The following is a 20,038-nucleotide window of genomic DNA, read 5'->3' as shown; positions in this document are numbered from 1 at the left end:
AAATGCTCAAATAGAAAGAGACTACTGAAGTGGATTTACAAGCTGTATCTCTTAATTTCAAACATCTGTTTGTTTGTTGGATAAATGATTTATTCCTTCTTTTAGTCACTACTCAGCAAATGTCTCCTAGTTACCAAGGCACTATACTAGATTCTACTGACACTAAAGCCAAATAGGTGACCCTGTCCTCAAGAATCTCACAATTGATCTTGAAAGTCAAACCACTGCAAGGAAATATGTAGTGACCTTGCAAGTATACCAGCAGATCACAGGTCATTGACAGGATACACTCCTGAATTGGTTGTATTTAAAAGGCCGTATTTTCCAAGACTCACTTGTTTCTATGTGTGACCCTAATTAAAGGCCATGCTGGTTGTAAGTATTGGCAAATGTGTAAAACTTTGTGGGAATTAACATGGGGAATAGGACCAAGCCCTTCCTATGTTAATGGCACATGTGATGGCCAAAGCATCCACAGTCATCTTACACTATGTAGTAACCTTGAAGATTTGTTCTCTACTGGAGTAAAGACATTAGAAAGGGGAAGGTCCAAGTTCATAATAATCATGGAGGCCCACGAGAGTGCTGGTAGAGGTTGTCTCTGAACTTTCCTGAAACAGCACACAGTTGTATTTTATTGGGATAGAATTCAGTGACGCTCACTCTGAGACAACAGTCTATTCAGTCCTGGTGAGCGTGTCTCTTTCTATTCTTTGTTTAGTCGGTGCGCTTCAGCACACAGGGGATTCAGTGGTGGAGAAACAGTGAGCTTCCAACACACAGCAGAGAGGAGACAGCACGGCAGGAACAGTGATGTTTCTGTGTGATAGTGGGAAGTTCATTTTCTGGAGAAACTGTGGTTTTGACCTGCAATATATAGCAATGGATAGAGAGATACTGAAGAGTCCATTCACTCAGGTGTGTGTTCTGCAGCTGAGCAGTGCTTTAGTTCATCACTGGACCTTTTACTGAAGAGGAAGAATGCAGGCTGAAGGAAGGACAGACATGAAGGCAGAAGCATCGCAGATCATGTAGTCTGTGCGTGATGTAGAGGGGGTGGTGGCCTAGATGCGAATCTAGAAGGATGGTTGTTAAGTTCTCATCATAATAGGATGCACATCCTCACAAGTGGATTCCTCTTCTAAGAAGATGACGCAGATGTTAGATGATGGCAGCAAACAAGGGATTTTACAAACGACTGTGTAGGCTTTCAGGTTTACGTATGCCTCCGGAATACATGGAATTTTCAAGTTTCAGCACAAGGAGCACTGATATTTATTAGGACTTATGCTGTGTGAGGAATGATTCCAAACTTTCACGTGCAGTGCATTTTATCCTAAAACTAGTCCTGTAGACCTTAGGTTGTATTAGCTCCATTTTACTGATGAGAAAGAGCTCTGGTAATAAGCGTCTTGGCTAGATTGGAGTCTAGCATTCAAGATGAGTAAACACATTCAGTCTCCAAAGACTGGATTTTCTTCCTAAGTCATATCACAAATAGTGAGAAGAGCTTCGTTTTATGGCTCTATGGTTTACAAAGGCAAACTTAAATAGTCCCTTTCCCAGCAGCAGGACCGTAGGATGGAGCCTTGTAGCACAGAAGACATATTACCGAGTGCCAAGAATGTGCTGGCAGTTGTGCTGCGTACTGAAATGAGGAGCATCCAGAACCAATGAGGCCTGGTCTCTGTAATCAATTATGTGCACATATAACTTCAGGCTGGATAAGGTCCAGGAAGAAATGAGTGTAATAGACAGTGACTCACTGTAGGGCAAAAGCGGGTCACATTGGCGGGCATCCTGCCTTGTCTTCTGGAGAACTTTGAAAGTTACTTCTTCATCACAGAGGTTGATTCTGAGGCAGGGAGAAAAATAGAGGGGACATATATCCAAATGGAGAAATAGATTGGGACATATATCCAAATGGAAAATCATGGAGGAGTTGCTGTCAACCGCCTATCCCATACACTAACCCCAAAGGCTCAAGCTGTGTGTTCTCAGGTGAATGCCCAAAAGCACACTTAGTGGCTCCAGTTAGAGTGTGAAGACAGTGCAGTGAGGAACTTCAGGCTGTGCTTCTGTAAATGGGCTTGGTCAATCAAGAAGCATCTCCCAGACAGCAATGGGACCAGGCTGGGTGGATCACTGCACTAACTGAGCACAGGATCCAGCCTGCACTGCTCATATCTGCCTCTTGCCTGTGTGGCTTTGACTGTTTCACAACATAGTGATTCCAATTTGTCTGTGTCTCTGAAGTAATGAAGCCATCCCAAGTCAAATGTTGATGCTGCCTATTTCTTGCTGTTCCCAGCAAAACATCTTGGATATGTCTGGGCAATAGTCTAGACCTGAAAGATGGCCCTCCTCCTCCTGGAGTGCAGCAGCAGTCCTTACTTCTCAGAGTAACCTGAGTAGATTGCTCATTAACTAACTGAGAAGATTTTCTTTATCTGCTTTTCCACACGCTGGAGGATCCCTGAAGGACTAGCTGATGGCTCCAGGTTCACATTCTATGAGGTGTTTTCTATTTTCTTTGGCAGAAGTGTGGTGTTTCTTTCTTGAGTGTATGATGTGGGAGCTTGCTTGCAAATGGAAACATCTGATTTCTCCATCAGGGCCCCCTTTGGCTTCCAAGAATGTGCTGTCTTGTCTTCTGCACGGCAGATGCCCTAGCCCTAACAGGGTTCAATCCCCAAGGTGAATGGTCACCTGTGATTTCAAAGGTGCCTGGCTATTCTGATAGTGACATAATCTGGATAAGACCAGTTAATATTAAGGGTATTATTTTTTAATCTTTATTATAAATTCACCATAGTTCAGATAATATGATACAGGTACTTGAGAGCCTCAGAGGTATATTTCCTAGATTGTCACATAGTAGTATGGCTTGAGGCCTTTCAGTCAATAGCTATATGTAATCAGTAATACAGAAAAAATACCAATTATAGTAATATTTAATAGATTTTAATAATAAAAATTATGCACTGAGTTTACATTAGTGGGGTTTGAGAAAATCCAAAATGGGGGACATTTGGAACACATTCTTCCATAGGAAGGAGGCAATGTCCACATCCACCCTCTTTTTCAGTCTGCTGGGGCCTTCTCATTCCAGACACAAAGCTGTTCATCGAATGCTCTATTTCTTCACTACAACTTGTGGGTAGATGCATTTGAGAAGACAGTGGTGGGGAGCTAGGCTCACATGGGCTCTTAGATCAGGCTCTTCTAGACTAACTTTGTCCTTTTCAAGAATACGATTAACTCCAGGGTTCCTACACAAAACCCCAAGCTATAAATGAGGTTCACACACCACTGAATTCTCCCTACCAGGTTTACAGAAGTGAGTGGAGAATACACCATTGACCGAATGAACTTGACGTCTAATGTTTATCATCTTACTTCGTTGATGGAAATGTCTAAAGAGATCTGATCATCCACACTAGGGGATAAAGTCCAATGACCTTAGTTTACACTAGCACTTTTCTAAATGTTGAACTGCGTTTGCTTGTTTATGTTGCATAGTAGATTATATAGAACATGAAAATTGCTTTATGGATTCGCTGTGCTTTGCATACTGTTGGCTTGAAAGAACTACCCCTCTATCGCCCCTGCAGCTACCATTACTACTAAAAAAACATACACACAAATGCATAATTGCACATATACAGTACATGCCTCCATATATGCATTTATGCACGTTGTCTTATGATTGTACTGACATAAAGGCAAGGCTAATCAATTTGGCTCGGATGTTAAACGGTTTCACTGGCCTCTAAAAATGCCATAGCTCCTGCATGGTAAAGTACCTGTATTACCAATGAGGAAGTGCTTTGTGCCAGAGATAGCCCCATCAAGTCTAAGAAAGAAAAATTTGTTTGAATACAGCTATAATACTTGTAGCGTGGTTAGACAAGTTCTTGTCTGGCTCAGCTTCTTCATCTATAATCACAATCACCTACCTCACCGATTGCCATATACATTTAATAAATCTCTACTTGTGACACTGACATATATATGAACATCAATGTCTGTTTCTACCCAAATGCCAAGTACATGCCCATCCACTTGAAGTTACACTTTGATAGTATAAGGGAAATGTGAGCAGATTTGCCAAGCATCACTACCTCGTGAACATAAGCATTGTTATTTTCTGTATTGTTTATAATATAGTCCAGTATCAAAATATTACCATCAGTTTAGGGTGGTGGCTGCTATTGCTGGGGTTTATGTGAGAGGAGAGGTGAGGCAGAGTAGAAGATGATGATTAATTAGCACGTCTGTCCTGAGAAGAACCCCATACGTCTGTGCACAGAGATTGCTATACTATGGAAGCCTGTCTGTTTACATGAAAAAAAAAAAACCCAAACCTGCTCTTTTTTCTCTGCATTCCTAACCTTACACAGATAGGCCCATCATAATGCCATCTATCATGAAGCCTTCACCAAAAGCCAATCAAATTTGCCAACAGTTGGGTTTATCCCACCACCTCCGAACCATGAACTCAGTAAACCTTTAAAAATATGCTACATATGATCATATGTTGTCTTTCTTTCTGTTTTTTTTTTATAATTTATTCAGATTATATTCTGATTGTTATCCCTTCACTTGTATCTTCCTATGCCTCCCTCTTTCATCCTATTCCCCTCCCCTGTGTTTTCTTCTGTTAATAAAATTCTGACAAATATGGTGTAGAGTGGACTTAAGAGGAAAATAATATGAGTGAAAATTAAATGAATAGAAATCGGATGAATCTCCTGAGTTATCTGGGTAGCTTGTTGCCACCCAGCCTGGACCATAGCAAAAAAAGTGTCATATGAACATTCTGAGCTTTATAAACTTGGAAGGACTCACATTGGAATCTGGTAACAGAGACTCCATTATTTTCTTTCCTTAATAATATTAGATGGGTTGTATAATCAGTTTCTTCACCTACCATACATTATTACTAATAGCTCAGTATTAGCTAGCTTAAGTAAATATTCTTTATGAATGAGAATATGAAACACGCCTGGGGAAAGTGAGCATTGGGTTTTCTGTTTATGTCATTTCATCCCATCACTTTATGAGACACTTAGAGCCAGTTACTTGGAGCACACCATGCTCTTCCAGTTCTTAGAAACTGTTTCATGTCATGATAGAGGTGCCAATAAAGATACTGGAGTATCATATCAAAGAGTGTGAGAAAGGTACTAAGTAATCCATCTTAGGAAACATAATAAAATACATAAACTAGAGTGGGATCAAAATGATAAAATATCTAGCCAGGAAGTTGAAAGAGTGGAGAGTTTGGGGTAAAGATGTGCTGTGAGGATAAGACATATGGATAATCAAGATCCAGAAATAGTTAGCCTACTTGATGCCCAATGAGACGCTAGTAAGAATGCCAAGCTACTGGTGTTCGCATGAGGAAGAGATCCTTGTGTCTTCACCTCAGACATTGGTCATCCTTTCCACAAAGGAGATGTGTGCAGATGACACAGCTCTAAGATCAAGAGGGCCTTATGAGATAAGACATCCTCTCCATCAAGAAAGTGAAAGAGAAGACGCCAGGGTCAGTGTTCTAGCTCATTCCTTCCTGTTTAAATTACTCTGTGTGTGTGTGTGTGTGTGTGTGTGTGTGTGTATGTGTGTGTGTATGTGTACACACACATGCAAATGTGCATGAACATCTATGCACACACACGTTTTTATAAATGCCCTATATAGCTCAGATACTCTGTATTTCTCATTTTACTTTTCCAAAAGCAACCTGTTTGGTATTTCTCATTTCAGTTTCTAGTGTGTCCTCTTTGTATAGCATGAACAGCTAAAGGAATTTCCATGGGAAAAGGTTCTTACTGAACTTTGTTGTAAAAAGAACACCCTTAGGTTAATATTCTCTTGAAACTCATTACTGGATCCTTGATACACACTGAATTTAGCATTAATTTAATTTGGTGATTTGAAACTCTCTTGTTACAGTGACCTCATTATCTTGTCCTGATTGATCCTCTTATGATGTTTCAGGAAAGCTATTGTCCCTTGAATCCATATTGAAAAAAATAAATAAAAATCTTTTTAAGAATTTGGGAACACTGGCAGGGAGAGGGGCTTCCAGTAGCATTTTCCAGCCCTCTAGCAAACACTATGACTAAGGATTCATTTTGGCTCATAGCTCTAGGGGTTTGAGTTTGTCAGCTGTCCTCTGGTTAGGCCTGTGGCCTGGGGTACTGTCGCAGGAGCTAATTCTCTGGAGGTAGTCAAGGAAAACAGTCCTTGGTGAAAACTGAAGTTGTTCACAAACATTGCAGTGAAACCAGAGAGTGAATTGAAGAGGACGCGTCTGAGAGGTTGGAGGGTAGGAAGGGTAGACAAGTAACTGACAGTGCAGACACCAAAGCCATCAATTACCAAAGAGTGGAGTGTGGTATGGATCAATGGGGGGGCAGGTCTTGAGCCACCTCTAGTTGGGCAGGAATCATATGGACAACATAGCAGTTTCCTGGTTAGATGAGAAGAATATTCTATATACATATAGAATTCTCTGTGGGTTCTTCACAGCTCAGCCTATGTCTTGGAGCAATTATCTCAGATTTTTGGCTTGTTTCTGCCATAGCTCCATGTGGTGATTTCAATGGGTATGGGCCACATAGACTCCCGTGTTTGAATGGTTGGCCACAGGGAGTGGCACTGTTAGGAGTTGTGGCCTGGCTTGAGTATGTTTGGCCTTGTTGAAGGAAGTGTGACAGTGTGAGGCCACCTTTGGGGTTTCCTATGCTTAAGCGATGCCCAGAGTGGCTCATGGTCTCCTGTTCCAGATGTTGAACTCTCAGCTCCGTCTCCAGAATCATGTCTCCCTGCAGGCTGCCATGCTTCTCCCCATGCCAATAATAGACTAAACCTCTGGAGCTATAAGCCAGCACCAATTAAATGTTTTCCTTCATAAAGGAAGGAACACACCTCCCATTTATCTCGGAATATCTTCGTCATTACAGCAGCTTTTAATTTCATAGCTTCTCTTTCTCAAGATTAATCAATCCTTGGAGGCATCATTTGATACACCTGTTCACTCCTTCTGTCTAATGTATGTTCTGACTCTGATTTCTACTAGGCCACATTTTGTCCCGTGGCCTTATTCCAGCCAAGTCAGTTTTTCCTCTTGAAATTGCTCTCCTTGGTTCATGTTGACAGTTTGAAAGTTTGCCAGTCATCAGTTGAAGATCCTCAAGTTGCTTTATCTGTGGCCTTTCTAAAGTTGATTTTGTTTGCTCCAGCTGCACTAAGCAGAGAGACTAAACTGTATAGCCAACCCCACTCTACTAGCAAAGCAGACAACCTGTAGTGAGAGTTAAAGGGCCTAAGAGTGGATATACCCAGATCTGTGGCCTATGATACTTGTTTTTCTTGGGCATAATAAAGCAAGGCATAAATATTTGTCTTGAGTGCCTTCTCCCAGGCCCTTGTCTCCCATAAACTGACTTGAGAGTTACTTTGACAGCATTTCAGTTCCTCGAAGGAGCACTATGTAAATTGAGGGAGTTCTAGCAAATTCTGCTCCAGGCACTTTGTGGATTTTTTAAGTTACACAAATTAAATGAAAAGTTCATTAAACTTATGATATTTCATGACTTTTCAAAGCTATGTGATTGCCTGTGCAGAGCTGCCTGCACTACTATTCCTTAAAGAAATATAGCAGTCAAGGTACCTAGTGCTTGGGCTTATTAAACAGCGTATCAGCACCATTTTAGAGTTAATTGTGAGCATCTGTTTAGGAGAAACTAGTGTGTTGCACAACATTAAGAAAAATAAATGAATTCATAATTGCAAAATAAGCTATGATTTAAGAAGTTTCCTGTTTCAGTAAAAATACCTGACTATGTGTGAGTGAGGGTTATTTTAGAATTAACTTAAACAAAAAATGCTTCACAGATTTTAATTGCTAACTTAATTATAGATTTTAACATACTCAGCTTTAGAAGCCTGCAATGGCTTTGTGATCACCATATTCAAATGATCATAGAGAAAATAGTGAACTGCCATTAAGAGTCACTTCAAAGTTAACAAAAAAAAAAAGGAAATGAAAACAAATGTAGATGCCCTAATTTTAAGCAGAAACACTCACTTGCTCAATTCTGGGGGCAGTATGCCAATCCCCAGGCCTCTTGCTGTGCACCTGTCAATGGAACTGCACCAACGGATGGTGATCTGTTGGTGCTGCTTGTTAATGAACCTGTGTGAACTCCAGATAGAATGAGTCTAGTGAACACAGACAGGCCTTGTAAGTGATGAGCATGCTCCTGTTTGTACGGATGGATTGCAGCTGTGACTAAAAACACTTTCTGAAAAGAAGTTGTACTTCGAAGGAATGAGTGTTTGGGTCTGAGCTCTTCATTATCATTTTCAGATTTCTTTTCCCTTTCATTTCACATGTTTCCTACTCTAATATGGAGGAGCAATGCCATTGCATGCCCTACCAACTCACGTGTTACAAGGCTAGTGACAAGCTCCCAAAAACATTCTCCTCATGGCACAATTTACCTAAAACTGAAAGGGAAGCTGGTGGAGGGACACTGGAGCCATAAATGTGCTAAAGGTGGGACATAAGGCACAAGGATGCTTGTAAACTCATCCAAGGGCAGCCTGGATTACATAACAAATACATAGCCAGATCAGACTACATAGTAAGACCTAGTCCCAACCAGTGACAAAACACTCACAACAATCCTGAATGATCATAGGCAGTGGATACTGCTTTAAGCATACTTTTTCTTTGCATAGGAAAATTAAATAACTGTTTCTCAGCATCTTCCAGTGCTTAAATCCAAATAATAATAAAGGTCCAGGGGAAGACAGGCTATCAAGCTAAGCAATGTACACTTGGATTTTTTTTGAAAGGCCCTGATTAAACTATTTTCATAAAATTTCCTCCTCGTTCAATCATATGAATATGTATATCACTACATATATATTTTTCAATACAAACTAATTGTTCAAATTAGTTACAAACAAAACACTTGACTTTTCCTTCTTCCAAAACTTTGGGTAAGATATGTATTTTATAGAGAATTTTCCTTTAGCACTTTTGACACCCTCCGCTGCATGTGTCCACAGTTCTCATAATATTTTAATATTTAAAAGCACTCTGTGCTATTACTAAATTCCTTGTTAGCTCCAAACTTTGTTCAGTTCATGTGTGGAAAAACATTAAACCTGTAGAAGAGATGAGTATGATTAAAGTCTATTATATGCATTTATTAAGATGTTACAATGACACTTGTTAATGCTACTTTGTATAATTAATATAAGCTAAAAATATGATAAATGTAATGCACATACCAATTGGAATTTAATGACTTAGTAAAATAATATAATTTAAAGGATCACTTAAGATAAAAAAGAAAGGTGAGCAGAGAGTAATTAACACCAGCAAATTACACCCTGTCAGATGGTGTGACAATGGACATTCCTACAGAAAAACTGATTACATTGAGCATAACTCACTGAATAAAAACACGAATGTAGTTTAATTCTGTTGTATCTTTATTATTAAATTTTTTTCCTTTGAAAGTTTTCTGCACATATATATGCATGCTATATAGTGTACGTATATAATACGTTCTGATTGCTCTCACCCAACCCTCCCTTGTCTTGTTCCATCCCTGTCTACTCCATTTCTCTATTTTTTTATATTTTTAAAAATATTTTAAAAATACATTTCTAAACTATAGAAATATATTTCTGTATTTTTTCCACATTCTTGTCTGTTTACTTTAGTTTTGTGCCTTTGGTGTGAATAGGGCTGTGTGTGTGGCCTTGCGACTGTAACTATCCATCATACTCTTAGAGTTATAGGAGTGTGTGCCCAACTGAAGACAATGGCTCCCTGATTCCTAGCATCCACATGAAAGCAATAACTCAGCATTAAGAGATGAGCAATATGTGTCTCTTCAGTACCCATGACGGACTGTTGAGAGGGCCTGTCTTCTACAGTCCCGGGGTTGTAGTTGCAGCTGCTGTGGGTTTGTGACATTGGTTGTGTTATGTCTATAGGATGAGATTTTTGCCAACCTTCTGCCTGTCTTCTTGTTCTCACAGTCACTACACACACTCTTCTGCAATGCTTTTTGAGCCATAGAGGGGGTAGAACAAATCACCTGGGGTAGTGCCCTTTTTTGTCCTATATTCTCAGGGGCAAGTCTCTTTGTTCGCCACTGTTCATTGCAAATGCAAGCTTCTCTGACTAGGATTGAGAGCAGCTCTTGTCTAAGGGTATACGTATAGACATTCAGAAAACAGCTTGACATGTAGCTAAGTACCAGTAGCAATTTCCTTCCTGGTGCCTACTACGGCATCATCTGGTTTTGATCAGGCACATACTACAGGCATGAGATCCATTCCATGGAGCAGCAGGACCACAAGTGCAGTGAGAGAGCAGCTGGTTTCCCTGGAAACCACCATGCCACTAGAGTGCCACTGAACAAGTCTCGCAGGGTTATATTTTAGAGAACGTTATATTTTTGGAAGGAGAAAAGATGTTAAAGGTTAAGAGCCCAAATTTGAAGACGCTTGTGTTATCTAGTCAATGCATAGTGATGAACATAATTGAAAAGCATTGAGTAGGTAAAGACATGTACTTTGAAGTTCTTTTGAGTTAGATTCACCAAAATTGATGACAGGGTCAATGAGGGAGATGTAGGAAAGAAAGAGGACACTTTGTATAATAGCAATGTATCTGACCTGCTCTCTATGACTGACAGATAGGTTTTGGTCAGAAGAGGTTCTCAGGAAATGTGTTAAACAAAGCATTGAAACAAGTAAATGATGCTACTCTTTTTTTTTTTTTACTTTTCAAAAATTAATTTATTCATATTACATCTCAATGGTTATCCATCCTTTGTATCCTCCCATTCCTCCCTCCCTCCCATTTTCCCCTTACTCCCCTCCCCTATGACTGTGACTGAGGGGAGTTCCTCCACAGAGGAAGGATAGCAGGCTACCAAGAAGAGACTTGATACCCTAAGAGCATGATGCTACTTTTAACATTTACTGAAGGCATCTGAAGGAAGAGAGATGCGTCATGTAGTAAATGTCCTTCCCAGAGAGCGCCCATAAATTGGTTGTCCAGTGCCAAATGGCTATGCTTGAAAACATACATACATATAACATGGAATGAAAAGATTATATTTATGAATATGTGTGGATATATATCAATGTGTGTGTGTGCAACCTATAACAAAGCGAAAAATAAGGCCATGGATTTGCAAGAGAGCAGGGAGGTATATAGAGGGATGTTTTGAGTAAGGAAAGAGAAGAAAGGTTGTAATTATGATATAATTTAAAACACATATGAGGACTTGTGCGCATGCTCACATGTGCATGCACGCACACACACACACACATACACACACACACACAGTCAACAGTTATTGGTCATCCAGAAATGGCTGAGGACATAGAAAAGATAATAATCCAGAAAGTCACAGACTTAGAAACAGTAGAGGAGTCTGCAGCAAAATCTAAACAAAGATAATTTTAAGAACTCACCTATAGTTTTGGCTTCTTTGTCAAAAATCAAGTGTAGATAGGTGTATGGAATTTTATCTGAGTCTTTGATTCAATTCTATTGATCAACCAGCCTATTTCTATGCCTGTACCATGCCATTTTTATTACTGTTACTCTATAGTACAACTTGAGATCAGGGATGGAGATTCCTCTGAAAGATCTTTTATTGTAAAGGATTTTTTTTCCATGTGAAGTTGAGAATTGATCTTTCAAGATCTGCAAAGAATTATATAGTGATTTTGATAGGGATTGCACTGAATCTGTAGATTGCTTTTGGTAAGATGTCTATTTTTACTATATTGATCCTCCTGATCCATGAGCATAGGAGATCCTTCCATCTTCTCATCACAGCTGCTTGGCAAGGCAGCCTTGTGGGCAGACAGAGGAAAGGGATGCAGGCTATCCTCCTGAAACCTGATATACTGAGGTAAGAAGGTGCAGGAGGAGCCCCCCCCCATCAGAGTCATAGGGGAAGTAAATAGGGGAGAAGAGGGTGAGAGTGTGGGAACGGGACGATAAGAGCGAGGGAATAAAAATCAGGGTGTAATATGAATAAATTATAATAAATAAAACATTTTTTAAAAAGAACTCAACTATGTGTAAAGCCTTGAAAATGAAAGAAAACAAACCAAATGGGAAAGTAACTCTTGAGAGAGGGAAATGGCACTGAGTGAGATCAATACAATCAATAGACAATACTGAAAAACTGAAAGTCAAGGCAGAAAGCCACAGTTCCCATAACACGAGATGTCCAAGCAAGGGGGCTAAGGTTATCAGAAAGTGTGCTAATCGAAAGGTGTACTCTGCCAGGTGAGGTAATAAAGAGTTGTCACGTCTCCAGAGAAGCACTTGCGTATCACTGGATGCGTTGAACTGGATGCAGAAGAGGACCTTGGAGGAACGGGCTCTGTGGGAGGCAGATTTGCGAGATTTAAATATTAGAGCAAATTTATCAACTGCTCCCTTTCACAGAAAATATGGAGGTAAAAGTTTAATTTTGCATATAATGCTACATACAGAAGCACAGTACTAGCTAGTAATTTCAGGAAGATTATGATAAACAATGGATCATTTAACCCTAAAGTAAAAAGGGAAATGTGTACATATAAATTTACACAATGTCTTTAGATTAGTGGGTCTCAACCTCTGGGTCATCACCCCTTTGGGGGATTCACATCAGGTATCTTGCACACCAGATATTTCCTTTATAGTTTATAATAGTAACACAATTACAATTTTAAAGTAACAACAAATTAATTTTATGGATGGGAGTCACCACAACATGAGAAACTGTATTAAAGGTTTGCAGCAATAAGAAGGTTGAGTATCACTGCTTTTTAGATGATTGTTAAATTTGAACATCCCTCAAAATGGGGATGGAAAGGCAAAGGGGTGGAAAAAATATCAATTGGGAAAAAACCAAAAAAGAAAATAGAAATATATACCTAAATATGCATAAAATAAATGTCCAATTTCAAAGAAATGGATTTTCATCCTCTTTAAAAGTAGAAATATGTATTAGGAATTTTAATATAAAGATGGTTTGAAAGCTTGAAAAAGAAAAGGAATAGCATATTGACAATTATGAGAAACTAATTTGTCAGTGTCAATATCAGATAAAGTAACTATATTGTTTTTTTTTTTTTTTTTTTTTTTTTTTTTTTTGGCTGTTAGAAAAAAAAGTGTATCACAAGTTTTTTGCCTTGGAACAGAACAAATTTACGTCTTTAAGGTTCTTCAGATAGGATGCCTGGCATGGTCCTTGGGGAACAGCAATGTTCTGTTACACCATTTCAGGGACAGTCATCTTCCTTAACATTTTCTGGCCTAGTAGGTTTGTACATCTTCAAAGCCGCAGTGCTCTGATGACTCACCATATTTATAGCTCCCTCTCACTCTGCACTCTCAAATGAAAGTGTTTCCAATGATAAGACCACTTGCAGTTAGTCTAAGTTCACTATCCCAGGCAGTTTCTTTGTACCAAGTGACCTTTGCTAAGGTCCTGGACGTGACGGCTTCTGCCACGGCCTTATTGAATGTATTTAAAGACTATCGAACAGGGCACGAGTACTTTGTGAGGTCATTCCTCTTAGCCTTCTTTCCTGACGCTGTGAAAAATAATTCAAAGAAAGCAACTTATGGGACAGCTTACTTTGGCTCACAGTTCAAGGTTCATTCACTTGTAGCAGAGAAGGCAAGGCAGTAGGATCAGGAAGTAGCTGTTCATGTTGCATCCCAGCCCAGAAGCAGAAAGCAATGAGCTTTTGCTGCTACTCAGTTCACTTTCTGCGCTTACATAACTCAGGATCCCATCCAGGGAGCAGTGCCATCCTCACTTAGCTCTTCCAACTGTCCCCACCCCAGGACCCCAGCATGTGTCCTTCCCACTTTCATGTCTTTTTAAAAAAATAATTTAAAAATTTATTTTAAAAACACATGCACTATTTACTTAAGTAGATCACAGCTAATACTATAAATCCTAGAACAGTTCTTTTTCTAAAACATTATTTGAACTCTTTGACTCACTTTCAGTAAATGTGCAGAATAATATGTATCTTTACGATAGTTTTATATATGTATATCATTGCTTTTTTGTTTAATACATTTCAAAATGGAAATCCTAGATAGATTTCTTGTGTAATACATATCATTAGAGAACAAAACATTTGAGATATCGAATACTTGGAAATTAATAAAAGCTTCTATACAACTTTTTTTTTTAAAGAAGAGACAAAAAATAGGAAATACTTAATCCAACTACTAATCAAAATACAGCATTTTTAGATTGTGGAATAAAGTTAATGTAGTGTCTCTAAAGAGGTACATCATAATTTTTTTTGTAAAAGGTAAAATTATCAGAGAAAATATCAAATGCATGTAGCACAGGAATTATAAATAAGAACAGTACCTTCATTTTATTTCTATTTGCTGTGATAAAATAACCTGACAAAATACATCAGGAGAGAAAGGGTTTATTTGTGTCACAGTTCATATTTGCAGTCCACCATTGTGGAAAAGTCAAAGTGGCTTGAAATAGCTAGTCACATTCACAGACAAAAGCAGAGAACACAGATGCTGATGGTTAGCTGGTTTTCACAGTTACTACACAGTCTAGGTTCAAAATAAATGGTATGGTACACTTCTCTTGTCACTTCTGGTCTGAATCTTCCTATATCAATTCAACATAATCAGGAGACTATCCTACAGATCGTCCACAGAGTTAACCTGGGCTATACAATAGATTCTAGATCACATGACATTGAAAAACACCTGCAATGCCACCATTTGTCAATCTGATTCACAATTAATAACTTTGACCCGTCACTTTCCACCCATTGTCACCAATGTTCCAAGTTTATTTTATAATGTAAAGTATAGTACAACTTTGAAAATCCGTAATATCTAAAACTTCTACTTTAAAAGTCTAAAGTCTTAACTGAGGGATCCTTTCAGACAAAGCTAAGTTACAAACAAAACTAAATGCAAAGCAAACAGGAAACAATTCAAGATACAGCAAAGCAAACGTTAAAACCTGTAGCTTCATTTCTGGCATCTTAGTGTTATGGGTCTGTTTTCTGGACTCCAGAGAGCTGTGTATCAATCATCATTATTCAAACACTTTAGCATACACAGATTCTCATGTATTTAGGTCAGGTATACTTGATATCATCACATAATTCCTTTTTAGATAAATCCTTGCATCTCTAATATTTTGAGGTCCCCAATGCGACTGAGTCTAAAACTTCAAAGCTTAAAGCCAAAGCCTCTTACACTCTTACACACTGCATGGCCTCAACTGCTTTTTATTATCTCCTAAATCTTGCATATGGGTGATGTTGATGACACTGCCAAGATGTGTTACCACCTCAAGATACAGTCTGGCTCCACTGGACTACAGCTGAGCCAATTGCGTTCTGGCTCTCAGGAAATAACTTTTCCTATTGTCCTAGTTCAGCAAGGAGAATTGTCTATAATGATGATGATGATGATGATTTTTTCCTTTAGTCACAGTTGCTTTTTCAGCAAAATAGTGAATACCATCTTGCCTTGAGATTTCCTTTTCCAAAATATAAATCTGGTGTCTTTAAATTGAACTTTATTAAGGTTCTTGAGGACATGGATAGAATGAAGCCATAATTTTTTCACCAAAATATGTGAATAGCTTTTAACCTAGTTCTTGATAGAGTCCATGTTTCCATCTTCATGACCTGGGTCTCTATTTGTCAGAGTTTCTCTGAGCATTCTTATCTTCTAGATTTCCACAGGAAAGGTCCACTGAAATCTTCTAGAGCACCAAATGGCTTTTCTATTGCAAAGTTCTACAACTCTTCCTTCCAAAGAATTCCAAAGGCTTAAAGCGACATGGTCAGTTTTGTTACAGCAAAGGCTCCTCTCCTGGAACCACAATTAGTATTTCTCGGGTTCTATAGCATAATAGATTAAAAGGAAATTTGTTAAATTAGTTTACATGGTCTGGTCTGGGTAGTCCAACAATGGCTGTCTCACAGCGAAGAAACCTGAGAAACCGGTTGACACTGACAGCCAGAAGATTCTTGAAGAGGTGCTAGTTCATATTGGAGGCTCAAGGAAGGTGAGTTCTGATATCAAGGGAAGTCAGCATTAGAAACACAGTAACATGAACTTGCAGGCAAAAAGCCAATCTTCCTTTTCTCATCTTCCTTTCTCTGTGTTGCCACTGAGGGGTGCTGACTGAATTTACAGTAAGTCTTCCCACTTTAAGCAATCTGATCATGAATATTTCTCATGGAATTTGCTGCTGTCTTATGTAAAGATAAGTTGCTTGCCTTCTAGTGGAATCCAGATCTAGTAAAGTTGACAGGCGATTAATCATCACAAGCAGAAATTACTGAAATAGAAAATGATGTGAAATGTTTACAAAGTCTATTTGATTTTTGTCAGAATATGTATAAGTTTTTACTTCTTAAAATATGGATTAAAACATTGAAAAAAAAACACAAGTCACCAAAACCCAAAATGAAGGATAGGGTCAAACCTTAAGACAGTTAAAGAATAAATAGGACATATGAAGGGCATTTTATTGCTGATATATAAACACTGGAGGCGGTTATTTGAGAAAATAAATGAAACAATATTGAATATATCAACTCTGTGGTTTTTAATCCATTTTATGTTTTAATCAAAGACCCTATGATATATATGAAAGATGTAAGACTCAGGCACTTCACCAAACAACTTTTCAAAAGTATAAAATTTAAATATGTGGCATTAGAAAATACTGGAAGGTAGGAAAATTATTAATTATGTCTGAGCAGGATATGTCCAAGCAACAAAACATGCAAAAAACCCCAGGAAAATGAATTTGTTTACCAGAATAATTCACGGTCTTATTTGTAATAACAAATACTTAGGGAAAAGCTAGCAAAGAAGAACAACAGAAAAAAAAACCTAGCTAAATATAAAAGGCTATTATAAGAAGAACAAATCAGAAAACACTTACAGACAGAAATGCCTGTTGAGAATTATTCATGACATTTTTTTCATGACAGACATAAACTATAAACTATCTAAATGGCTATTGGTATGAGAATAGATATAAAAATTGCTATATTCATAAAATTGAACTTTACTTAGCAATCGGAATTATGAAGTACAAAACAATACGGTTAATTTTTACATTCTATGCTATACACTTGATCTTATCCCAAAGTTATCTAATATTATGTTGTAATATTGATACTGGATTCAAAGAATATGGACAGTATAATTCAACATTTAATTTTTTTCTCTTATTTTTCCTTCCTCCAAATCTTCTCACGTTATCTCCCCTTTCTGATTTCAAATTCATCACCTATATACATATAAACACATATGCATAAATATGTATTCTTAATTATAAAACATAACCTGCTCAGTATGCATAATATCCAATATGTGGCTATAAAAAGCAAATCAATGTTTGCCTATAGAGAGAGTAGGTATGTAAGAGATTTCTAGGTCCTAATAACAGTAGTAGTCATATGAACCCAATTTTCAAAGTGCATTGTTTTTTTATGCTTCTAAAATAATACTTAATAATTATTGAGTATAAAATTAATATTTTCTTTATATGAAAGTACTGTATGTTTTCCCAATGTCTGTAATTTTTTTTATTTTACTGAAGAGTGAGGAGCTTTGGAATCTGATCTAAGATGGAAGTTGTTAACCCTCTACATTTTTATCATAATTGAGAAGATGATGCCACCTAGGAATACTTCAGAGTATATAAAAGGAATATGGCTAATGATGGAGCTCTGGACAATAAAAACAATGAATAATAGAATAAAAGATATCATTAAACAGATTGAGAACATAAGAGCCAACACTGAAAGAAAGTTTTAAATACAGTGTCAAAATTAGTGCCTTATCTTTATCTAAAAAAAAAAAAGAAAGAAAGAAAAGTAAATAAAGGCAAAAAAAGACAATATTAAAATAAGAAAAAGAAAACTGCTAAGAAGGGCAAAATCAGATAAAGAAGATGTGTGTAATTAAATGAAGATTAATGGATGGAGTGGTAGATAATAAGCGAAGAGAATGATACAAATATGTAATCAGAACACACAAGGAGAACAGACTAAAACCAATAGAGTCAACAAGCTATCCTTGAAGTGGGTTGTTTCTTCCTTCTGTTTTCAGTGATTTATCTAAAGGGAGTGGAAATTTGCTTGCGTCTCTTCAAGAAGTCACGTAACACAATTGAGTGGGGACAGAGAGAACCGAAGAACAAGTTGGGGAGCATGAGTTGCATGAACCCCCAATGAGTGATGATACATGCAATTGAGGGTGACCTCTGTCTGAGAGTAGAATATTTGTTGAGTCAAATTTCCCCATTCATGTGCCCTCCTTGATACAGTGATGGTTTCATGCTCTTTGAGATGGGTGATGAGACAGACAACCAATTTGATCTGAGAGTGAAACAACCTTAGGTGAAATTACAGGGTGTATCTCTCCTCCACCAGGCATGTTTAATCTGAGACCCAGAGGATCCAAGTATCCCAGGGTAACTATGAATAAAATCCAACACAGACTGTACACTTTTACAAAGCATTGTGAGACTGTGTTGTGACTTTTTAAACTTATTATTATACATGTGTGTGAGTGTATGTGCACACACATACACACACACACACACACACACACACAAACGTGTTAATACACACAACAAAGCATGAATGAAGAGATCAGAGGAAATCTTTTTCAAAGTCAGTTTTCTCTTTTTACACCAGACTGTCAGGCCTGCTTAGGAAGAACTTTTATCCACTGAGCCATATTCCATCAGGCAGACTCCTTTTTTCATTCGATTATTCTTGTGAATTTATCACACAGTTCTCACATATGAACCTTGTAGATGACAATATTGGACATGTATGCTGGAGTGGCATGTTTTTATGAGGAATAGAATCTGAACTAGACACCTGTTTTGTGCAGGCTTTCGTAGTTTCTGAAAGGCTCTATGCAGCAACTAGAGAAAAATTTCACCACAGTGTCCTGATCAGCAATTGATGTGTGTGCTACATTGCCAGCATGCCAGGGAGAATGTGCTTGCTCATGCAATAGTGGTTGACTATATAGGGGTGTAAAAAACACTTCCATAATACATAAAGCTCACTACATAGAAAACAGCTCACAGTTGGTACTAGAAGATAAGATGAAAGCCTGTGGCTGATGTCATTGGAACCAGTGCAAAAACAACTATTATTGTTTTTTTTAAGTAAATATGTTTTGTATCATCAATTGCCTTCTATACATTGTGTTTAATTAATAGTTTAGAAATAAGAAGTGTGGCTCACTAAGGACTCTTTTATTCAAACTTGCTGATGGGCCCATTTTGGTGCAGAATTAGCGCAGGCATCTGCAATAGCTATGAGTTCATGATTTCAGTAGTTATGTATTGTCTGTAAGAAGGCAATTTATACTTCTTCTATATATATATATATGCTCCTTACATTCCCCTTTTTATGCAATGATGCCTGAGCCTTAGAAATAATAGTATAAATGTCTTATTTTGGAAGAACTTATATGTTGCTTATTTTCAGCACCTTAAGTAGTTATCAATCTTGCCTTAACTACTTTTAACTAGAAAAAGAAGCTTCTCTGCTTAAGGTTGATAGCATCAGTCTATATGTGTAAGCATAGATATTAGAAGGCTGTTTAATACTATATCAATTTTGCTAAACAATGCCAGTCAGCTCTACCCTAGGGCATATATCCCCTCACACATTATGGGGTTTCAACCAGAATTACAGTAATAACTAGGGATTACCTTCAGTGGTGTGAACCTTAAATCCAATCAGAGTGTGAAGCACCTAACAGTAGTGTCATTATTGCACATGTAGAGCTCAGGTTGGTTCATGGATAAGACCATTGCTGCCTTTTCTCTCCCAGAAGCCTGAACAACATATTCCTGGGCTACGTAAAGTGGCCAATAGGAAGGAGCTTCCAGACCACTTCTAGCTTTATTTCTGTATGCCACGAAAC

This window comes from Acomys minous (assembly GCF_964271855.1).
Source record: "Acomys minous genome assembly, chromosome: 10".
In the NCBI taxonomy this organism is placed as follows: Eukaryota; Metazoa; Chordata; class Mammalia; order Rodentia; family Muridae; genus Acomys; species Acomys minous.
Note: the sequence above shows the minus strand (reverse complement) of the source record.